Source organism: Temnothorax nylanderi, unplaced genomic scaffold (assembly GCF_030848795.1).
Source record: "Temnothorax nylanderi isolate EJ_2023f unplaced genomic scaffold, tnyl_v1.0 TNYL_tig0002_pilon, whole genome shotgun sequence".
Taxonomy (NCBI): Eukaryota; Metazoa; Arthropoda; class Insecta; order Hymenoptera; family Formicidae; genus Temnothorax; species Temnothorax nylanderi.
The window spans coordinates 1492525-1501261 of NW_027249064.1; the positions used below are offsets into that span (position 1 = coordinate 1492525).

Genomic DNA, 8737 nt, shown 5'->3' on the forward strand with positions numbered 1-8737 from the left:
AGTTCCGACGACGCGGAACAGAAACTCGCGAGAGGAGGCGCGCGCGCGCGCACGGCTGATGGCTGATGGCTGACGGCGCCAGGGATGGAGATTCGGAGAAATTGAAAGCGTTGAAACACGTTGAAAGCGAACAGGACCATCGCCAGATGGTGCTCGGGTATCGAATAGCGTTGCACAGCCGGTATTATATCTACTCAGCATCTCGGTCAGTTATCGTTAATCGTTATCGTCGTCCTTTATCTTGTCGCGGTGTTTCGCCGTATTGCTCTCTGAAGAAAAGAGCCTGTCAGCGGCAGGAGCCGCATTTGAATAAGAAGAAGTCGCGGTGTTTCGGGACACAACAGAAGACTGTGGATATATGCATAGCGTGTAAGTAAGCGTGTTACCCGTTGGAAATATTCGTGGACATGGCTACGTAGTTCAATATCCACGTTTTGTGCATGTAGAGGATGCGCCAATGGACATGTTTCATTTAAATCCGGGTATGTCCACTCTCAGACTTCTCTCTCTGGTATATAATTCCTCAAAAGTTATTATCGCATTATCACTAGATGGATCTGCTTTTAACAATCGCTGTCGCAAACGAGATAAATTTTTGCATAATCTTTTAATTTTGCAATTTATATCAGTTAAACTATTTTCAAATACTTACTACGTTATTATTTCGTGTTATAACGATAGATAAATTTTGCTCTTATAAAAAAGGATTTAAAAAATCTTTTAACCGTATGAATATATTTAATTGTATTAATCATAATCAGAAAGAGGAAATATTTTAAGTGTCTTCCCCCTCGTCAATTAAATTTTTTTGAATTCCGCATTTTGTTTAAAATTCTGAACAATTCCTCAAGATTTCTAAATCAAACCCGATTGTGAAATATAAAATAATTTCTAATTTTTATATAATATAAAAAATTGTTATAATTATCAAAAATTTTTCTCGAACATATACATATAAGGAACTCAAGAAATTAATCAAAGAATTGAAATTCTGTCATTTTTGTTGAGACTTTAAAAACAAGAACTTTAAAAATATAAGCTTCACAGAAGTCTCAATTCAATCTTTGAACATTGTAAGCGAAAAATTGTGCATATACTCAATTAATGTACATAAATAGAACACTCAAACATTTATGAAATCATTATTTTTTTTATGTTTTGTATCCACGATGATTCTGATGGAAAGCCCATCAGAATAATCTAAGAAGAGATTGCACGAAGAAAAATGCAATTATTTCCGTTTCTCTTCGACATCTCTACAGTAGATTTAATCATCGTTTAAAGATACATTCGTAACACAATAGAATTGGAAAAGCCGATATGCCCACCCTTTTCCTTATAAAACTTATTATTTGAAAACTTATTGTATTATCTGCGGCTTCTCCTGTTCTCTTCTTTATTATCGAAATGTGAAAGTATCGAACATAGTTATCTGTAGAATATATATATATAATATATATATAAAGCAATATCACTTGTCGACGCAACACAAAAGCCATGCCATTAATTGTTTATTTTGAACAAGAGCGTTTATTTATTTTTTTTTTGCAGAATTATTTTCTCTATTTTTGTAACGTTTAATTTTTTGCAACATTGTCAAAATGGCATTAATCCGTAAAAATTAAAAGACAGTATTATTTCAGCATTTTGCTTTTTTTTTGTTAAGTTCTTGTCTTTAATTTAAAAATTTAAACTTGACTTTTTGAAAATGACAATAAAATAGAGAATCTTGGAGATTGTGTTTTCTTTTGCATTGCAATGCACATTTAGTTGTCTAATTACGTTTGTCAGCGTTTCTTCGAAATAAGACGCGATATTTCAGGATTAAAAAATACGTGTCTTAATAGCGTTAATTAAGAAAGGACGGTCACTCTTTGAGAATGCTTCTCAACTAGGTCATTATACTTAGGAATGCGTCACAAATGCATCTGGTAATTAAACGTAACCCAGTTAATAAGTGAGACAATTCTAGATCCTGACAATGAGTAGAGCGATAAAGAAGTATCAGTTACAATGAGCTTTATAATCTTGATTAAATGCCATGAATATAAATATTATTATCAAAAATACTTGCATTTAGTCGACATTAATATGATAAATCTTCTTTATTATTTCCAATTTTTGTCATTTTCTTACGCTATGTTTTACGAGATTTCGCTGTTGCAAAGAAAGCGTCAACGAATTTAAAAGATCGACACTTAATCCAAGTTTCTTAATTCTCGTAGTTATGACCCTTTTGTTGACGACTTTTTAAAAGACTTCATGTAATTGAAAAAGCAGATATTATAACCGAGACAAAATGATTAATTAAACGTCTTTGCAAGGAACATTGGCGATAAATCGCGTCGCAAATTGTCATGCGTGAAGCCGTAGGTCATACTCGACGGAAAGAAGCTACGTGCAATACATACATTCATGAAATCGGACAAATGCGTATGCAATGTGGCAACAGGCGAGTATACGCATCGATTTCCGATATGCACCGTATACGCGCTCTTCGTCTCTATAGAGCTCACGCCACGATCCTTCGTCCTTGCCTTCCTTTCTGGTCATGTTAACCATGCGATCAACATGGCGAAGGGCGTATACGAATTTCCGGAATTTTTCTCCGCTTCATCGGAAGTGAACGCTACGAGCTGCATTGATCAATATTGACTGCGCGAAAGAATTCGGTATATCAGCGGATGTGATACGTGTATATATATATATACATGTATATGATTGAGAAGTTGAAGTTTCTTTTTGCGTTGTGTATACTGCGATTTATTACGTCATACTGTCCCAGCTTTGAAATTTCTTTTACGAGCAGTACCTAAACATTGAAAAAACGTTACCTTTTAATCAGTTTTCTTCATATCTTTGAAATACTACCTATTTGCGTTTAAAAATGTTTTGTTTCAAAAATTTAGACAAGATATTTATTTAAAATTAGAATATTTGTCATATTCTAATTAGTATAAATTTAATTATATATAAAAACGGATCCAGACCGAGCGAGAGAGCATGAATAAACACGAATGAATGAACGTTATCTTCTAATTAGTTTTCTTGATATCTTAGAAAGGCTACATATGCGATCAATAATTCTTTTTCAAAAATTTAGACAAGATATTTATTTAAATTTATCATATTTTAATTAGCAAATTTAATTACATATAAAAATGGATTTAGTCCGAGTGACAGAGCGTAAACAAATACGAATAAATAACTTGCTTCAACAAGTGCGCGAACAAGAGAGAAAATATAAACTTTATATTTTACGAGAATTTCTTGATCAAAATAATACAGTCTATTATACAGTTATCTGTGGACAGCTTTTACATGAATGGAATTTACGTAATGCATTTTACATACTTTTATCTAAAGATGCTTTGATATTTTTTTAGAACATATTTCTTTATTAAAATTCCTTTTGACACATTGTTTATTCGGAAAAGCGAGCGTGATAATGTAAGTAGTTGATTAAGCTTTTACGGTATTATAAACATCGGTGGTCTCGTCATGAAAATGTTAATGAAATTAGTTTCCTGTACTATCACATTATTTGTGCATTTATTACTCTTAAAAGCCGGTTCGTCACATCCATTGCAGCGAGCGTGTTTAATGGACGTAGCGCTTTCGGACCGTGAAATACAGCGACGGACGAAAAGAAAGTAGGCGAAAAATGAAAGAAAACGAGACACCGATGACGTCCAGGCCAGGCAAACGACGACAAGCTGAAAGCCTCCATGGAATTTCATCTGACAAAATAAAGTTGAGAGAGAGAAGATAGACGAAAAAGAAATGCTGCAGAACTCGTAGACATGTAATATTCAGACACCGCAGTCAAAAATAACACTGATTTACGTTTCGTGAATTTGATGCTTAAATCGCAAGCAAACGGAATAACTAAGAGTTTTCGGTTTTTCGATGATTGAGTGAGAAATAATTTATGATATTCTCTTCTTTTATTAACAATTTTCAAACAAAATAGAAGCGTAATTACTTGTATAATAAATAATTTCACGTTTAACATATAGACATATACACACATTTAACTGTAATATTTTATTTAGATATATTGTTGAGGATTATCTTTTATTTGAAAATAATGTAGAGGGATACTCTTAGTTTTATCACCTTAATAAAACCGCGTAACAAGTGGCTTATCTAGAAGCGTTGAAGGATTTCGCAGGAAAAACGACCGAGCTTCTGGAAGGTGTAATAAGCAACGGCTGTTAGTTATCATTTAAAGCTGCTGTTACTTCTTATAATAATTATAAGTAATGATTTACCGTGCTTTTATTATAATGTAGTTTTATAGAAAGTGCGTAATATGTCGTATTGGAGACAGAGTTTAATTAAATAACTAGCTTGATATAACGTAATTAAATAGATTGCTAATGGTTAGTAACATTTAATTACAAATTCAGTATTAATCCCTTTCACATAGATACCACGTGCCATGATGCCACGTGGAATATATAAATGAAATTTATGATGTCAATTTTGCGCGCTAATGCTATATCATAAAAGAGATTAAGATTCCGATTTATAGTATTTTAAAATATGAAATTAGAATCGGAAATGGTACGAATTTCCAAGTATGTACGCAAATGTGCAACTTCTTGTCCACCGAAATAGAAACGAAGTGGAACGAAACCGAATATCGAAAAAAGCAACATTTTTCTCAATGCAAGTTCTTCCGTGGATTTTTATTCCATTTCTGTCACAATCGCATTCACAATGAATTCACCGTGCACTCTATGCATCTTGCAAGTCCAAAAATTTCGTTCGTCGGTCAGTGAACGTGAGGTCAAAGAGATTTTCAATAAACGATAAGATGAACATTCAATCTTCAACTGTTAAAAGTATCTAATTCAATTTCTTTGCGGTTTTTTATTCTAAAATTATTGCAAAAATTTTAAAATAATTAATTGAGTTTAGTTTAGTTATATGTAATATTTTAATTTTATAAAGTGACTTGCTAATTTTGTGAGCAAGCCACCATTCAGTCATTTCTTATCATCAGTTTACTTTGTGCAATTTTTACTCTTGGATTATTGGTTCGTGTAAGATTAGTTCTACTTAAACGAAGAGAAAAGAAATTTTCTCGTGCACCATTTATCTAACTTTTAATAGATGTGTTCGACAGTTTATAGATGATGACAACTTCTGTCGACAACAATCTTAAAAATCAATGCAAAATACAATCACAGGAGACTCGTTATCAATATCAATTATTACCAGTTATTATATTAGTTTCTTAACTTTATTATTTAAATAGTTTGGATTCTTTATCAGTATAATTTCATCAATATTTTGGAAAATTTCACTAATGCGGGCATTTGATTGCAAAATTTATAAGATACCAGTATCTCTTGACTTTAAAAAGATTTAATTATCTTAAATGTTTTACTTTTGAAATAAATGTTAAATTTAATGTACCATATAAATCGATTAAAATTAATTTAAGAAGCAAAAGACAAAATATTTACACAATATTAGCATAAATTTATATTATATTAAATATTTCGTAATAACGAACAATAATTGGATTTGGCATTTATTTTTGCGAAGTATATAGAATGCTGGCACGGAATTTATGCAAGGCAATTTATTGGTGTACGTATTGTCCATCATGCACCAACGTATTATCTTGAAACTCCATTATCTTTGAACAATTAGCGATTGCCAATCCGCGCGATTAATTAATTTTTAACGACTTGTGAACGTATCGATGGCTGTTTATCGAAGCAAATATGTATTTTACGCGATTTATTCTGTATAAAAATCAGAGCGATTGAAAATGGGGATTTTTAATTATTTTAGTGCTACATCTACAAACAATTATTAACATTCTTTAACGATACTTAATTAGTATTTATTAAATTATTATAATTTTTTTATAGTTTATGATAAATATATATGATACACAAAGTCATAAATATAATTGAATGAAAAACAAGATAAAAAACTATGATTTATTAATGTTATATATTTTTATTTATTTTGGGACGTAAGAATTTTGCAGAAAGCAATAATAATAAATTAATTTAGAGAAACTCTTTTAATTAAATAAGGTAAATTTTAGTCTTCAAATATTTGTCGAATTTAATATTCGATAATAAGCACATAAGGTAAATGTACCAATATGCCTGCATGGACTATCATTTTAGTCCTTAAATAAGTTATAACGCGAATTAAAATCGAAGAATCAAAGATAAAAATTTTACTTTGCGTTATATTTATTTAAAAACTAAATTGTTAAAGATGTTTAGACATAGGTCTTAAGTGTCCCGGCATTGGTACATATATTTACCTTACGTTAAAGGTAATTTGAAATGTGACACATAAAATATTCGGTATGAATCTATGTTACAAAGTTTGAAATATTTCAGTTGGCATACAACCTTGATACGTGTTTTTTGCAAAATACAGCGTTAGGGTGCGGTCACATGGACTGATATTTTCCGCGTAACGCGTATCGCGTAACCAATCAGAAGTGCGAATATGCGTAACCGAAAATGCGAAACGCTTCTAATTGGTTACGCGGTTACGCGTTACGCGGAAAATACATGCCATGTGACTTCAGCCTTATTGTGTACGTTAGGGCTGTGCCGCGTACCGAAGGTCGCCGCGATATCATTCGCGCTCCGAGTCTCGAACAGATAGATATAGCAGAACGAGTCGCTCCGTGTTCTCGCGTGTCTCGTTAACCCTTAAAATAGATTTGCAATAAATATTTAGTAATATTAAACGATTATTCTCTACGAATATTACATTTAACGATATTTATTATTTCGCACAACTAATTTCTACGATTGTTAAGTATAATTTAATGACTGTTAAATATATCACATTGGCGATTTATCGAAGCAAATACACTGCACAATTTATTTATTCGAGACAAAAATTACGATAGGTAATCTTTCATGCTATTTGGCACAGGAGCGATACCTTATATGATGATTTAATTCTTATATCACGGGTTAAAGGTTTCGAAAATTTGTCATAAATTAGCATGTAAACTGCAAATTACAAAATGATAAACGAATTATCGGATTAAGTCATTCGAATAACGAAAGACCGTGATACGGTTGCTTATTAATTAGAAACGTGATAAATGGAATATTCGTACATTTATTTTATAATCCGTGAAATACATATTTCAAAATGATAACTGTTTGGTCGACGATCCTTGTTACTGTTGTAGCGTACGGCGCGTCATTTGACATCAAACTCGCCGCACATAGCAGAATCGAGCTGGCGGACACAATCATTCCATACATCCGTCGTAGCGATAAGCAATTGCTATCCCGTCCGACTAACTAGCTCTTGCAATTAACGATTTGTAACGCGTATCATGGCGATTAATACTTGTTCATACATATACATACATGGCATATATATCTCGCATTATTTCTATCCATTCGTAAAACTCTGAACGATACATGACGGAAATGCTGAATTTTAATTGCATTGCATATACTTTTATACAGACCAATTGAATCTTAATTGATTGCAATACAGTAAAATCTCGCATGCGCGATTAGTGTCGGGAAAGTGTCGCGCAAATGTAATTAATCGTATTTTCGCGAGCCGCAATCGATATGTTGCGTGTTAGTGACTTCGGAAGTGACGTACAAAATATCGCGCGATCGTAATTACCCGTGTTTTCGCAAGTGTCGTGTCGATAGTATTCTACGGAACTGACAACTCAAACAGTCTGAGAGATGGTGATATTATACGTGAAAGTATCGCCTATATTCCTCTCTAATTGAATCATATATTCAAATGATTTAGAAAATAACGACGCGAAGTGTTGCATCGAGGGAATCAAACGAAGCTGACAATCCAGAGGAGAGACATCCTGAGAGGAGGAAGGGGCCTTGGAAAGGCATCAGGCATCGGCGGAGCAACCTTGCGGTAAGTATTATTTCTTACTTGCGTATAAAATTAATCATTTTTCCTATTTTATATTTAGATCGTTTTATTTTAACAGTTTAAAAATAATAACAAAAAATCTAAAATTTTGTAAGTTTATTTTGATAAAGATCTTTAAAAAATGTATAATTATTTTAATAAATATGTAATTGAAAGATAAATAAAAATTTCGATACATATAAGAATTATCTTTTGAAGCATTGATTATTTTAAGCGCTTTTTTAATTTAAATCTTATGTTTGTGTGTTACAGAATCGTCGTAGCTACGTGGCTGATAACTCCGCTGCTGCGCATCGGTTCGGTGAGTGATAAATTTAATTTTCTTATTGATCGAGGTAATAGATCTGTATCTGAAATTGAATTTTGTTAGATTTATGTACAATGTATCTCGATGCTTATATGTATCAATTCAGCAACACTATAAATATCACAAACAAGTATAAGACGTAGATAGGTACATCATTGATTCTGAATTTCTCACCTCTGCTTTTGAAGAGAAATTCAGCAACGATCGAATCGCTCGAATCGATGAAAGTATATGGGGCTTGAATTTTGTCGGACCGCATTTAACAATTTTTATTTGTTTAATTTCAGATTAAAGTTATATTTTACTTAAAATTTTTAATATTAGCGAAATGTGATCGAATCTCTTAGAATCGGAGTGCGGTTAATATTAAATATTTTGCAAACTTGGTTATATTTTTGATTATATGTATTTTTTTACTATTCATTGAAAGTGTTTAGAATAAACACGCATAAAGAATGAACGCAAATTTAATATGATAATGAATGTTGTTGTAAATTTCTTAAT

At 32.0% G+C, this 8737-nt stretch overlaps 1 long non-coding RNA gene across 1 annotated transcript; it reads left to right on the forward strand.

Annotated features, from left to right (window-relative positions):
• Positions 1–44: 44 nt before the first annotated feature.
• On the forward strand, positions 45–8315 carry LOC139768630 (uncharacterized). The gene is made up of 3 exons (XR_011717407.1): positions 45–369; positions 7786–7908; positions 8179–8315. It is a non-coding gene; the product is annotated as an uncharacterized lncRNA (long non-coding RNA).
• The last annotated feature ends 422 nt before the right edge of the window (positions 8316–8737 follow it).